We start from the raw sequence: 1,947 nt of genomic DNA, 5'->3' as shown, positions 1-1,947 counted from the left end.
ACTAGAGACTGAAGAAGGAAATTAATAATCTTACAAATCTAGAAGGAGGCAAACTTCATAAGGGATTCTTTTTTTTTTTTGAGACAGAGTCTTGCTCTGTCGCCCAGGCTGGAGAGCAGTGGCGCAATCTTGGCTCACTGCAAGCTCCGCCTCCCGGGTTCACGCCATGCTCCTGCCTCAGCCTTCCGAGTAGCTGCGACTACAGGAGCCCGCCACCACGCCCGGCTAATATTTTTGTATTTTTAGTAGAGACAGGGTTTCACCGTGTTAGCCAGGATGGTCTCGATCTCCTGACCTCGTGATCTGCCTGCCTCGGCCTCCCACAGTGCTGGGATTACAGGCGTGAGCCACCGTGCCTGGCCCAAGGGATTCTTAAGTTTTCAAAGCATTGGAGGCACTTTCACAGATACACTCTTAGGGTAGGGGGCTGTAAGTTTTCTCAGATGTTTTACATTTTGTGCTTTAATTTTTGCTGGTACTCTAAATCAAATAAATACACAGTGTTCAGGATTATCTGGATGGCCATCTTAAATAACAGAGTGTTCCACATGACCACAGCCTCTGCACTTGTGCCTCTGATCCATATGACAGCAAGACCAACTATGCTTAACTTTTCATATGATTTCTCCAGTTGAGTCCTGAGACCTTTCACAGAATTGTTGAACATTTCCTATGAGATCTGTGAGAGGACAAGGTGGACAACACTGGTTCAGAGCAGTGATTCTCAAGGTGGGATGGGATGGTGTGGGGTTGAGTCTCCAGAGAGATGCAGTAGTTTGAAAGAACACATTCAAAATACCCACTGATTTCATAACACCAACTCCATAAAGTCAAGTGGAAAAATGATTTCAGCTAATGGGCAGTAGCAGAAAACCAGCTATGAATTCATCATTGTGGAGAAGGAGTCTGTAGAAACATAGTTGAAAAACAGTGGCTTAGAGGCAGAGGCATGCCAACACATGGAGAACAGTAAGAAACACGTGCCAAAGAGAAAGAACAATTGAGGGTGAGTGAGCAAATCCTAGGCCAGAACTTGTCACAGTCTTCTGAAAACCAAAGAGCACATCAAGAAGAAAACCAAGATGGTCTGTCAACCTTCTTGGCCCCGTGGTCAAGAGCAAGTTGATCCACTTTTAAATACCGAGGCAAAAGAAGAAAAAAGCTGTTTGTACCCCTCAAATTCATCCACCAGGAAGTGCTGTCATCACATGCAATGCCATCCAGCTCTTGAGGAGGAAAGTCAGCACGTGGCCTGCTCTGTGGTTACTGCAAAACTCCAATCTGCTTTAGCTGTGTCAGCAGTTCCCCACTCTATTGCACAGTGACTAGATCATTGCATCCGCCTCTACAATCTTTACCGATAAAGACTCGAGGCCCCAATCTTGCTCCGGTGAGCTGTTCCTAATAATCTTGAATCTCGTTAGTGTGGCTGGTGGCTGTGATGTTGACAAATTCCAGAAGCCCTTTTATGATGGGCAATTGACTAAGGATCTCTTGGGTCCTCCTGCAGAATGGGCAGGTGGGCTTGATGAACACAACCACCTTCCCAGGCTGGATTTTGCAGTTCACACACTCTTGAGCCATGCCAACAAGCTGCGGTCTCCCCGGGAAGAATCCTCAGTTGCAGGTATTGCATGGGTATTGAGCCGAACCTAAGTCTTGTTTTACAAATAAACACACTCTTTGTTTTTGCACAATTGTAACGTTTACTGAAATTTCCAGGCAGGCAACTGCCCTATAAGTTGAGGGAAGGCTCAACATGTATATATATAATTTTTTGAGATGGAGTCTCACACTGTCGCCCAGGCTGGAGGGCAGTGGCGCCATCTTGGCTCACTGTAAGTTCTGCCTCCCAGGTTCACACCATTCTCCTGCCTCAGCCTCCCAAGTAGCTGGGACTACAGGCGCCCGCCACCACGCCCAGCTAATTTTTTGTATTTAGTAGAG

General features: G+C 46.6%; 1 pseudogene; it reads right to left on the bottom strand.

The window, feature by feature from the left end:
* Positions 1 to 1,263: 1,263 nt before the first annotated feature.
* On the bottom strand, positions 1,264 to 1,584 carry LOC112128777 (glutaredoxin-1-like; annotated as a pseudogene).
* Positions 1,585 to 1,947: the final 363 nt, after the last annotated feature.

This window comes from Pongo abelii, chromosome 15 (genome assembly GCF_028885655.2).
Source record: "Pongo abelii isolate AG06213 chromosome 15, NHGRI_mPonAbe1-v2.0_pri, whole genome shotgun sequence".
Classification (NCBI taxonomy): Eukaryota; Metazoa; Chordata; class Mammalia; order Primates; family Hominidae; genus Pongo; species Pongo abelii.
Note: the sequence above shows the minus strand (reverse complement) of the source record. Positions and strands in the feature narration are given on the sequence as shown.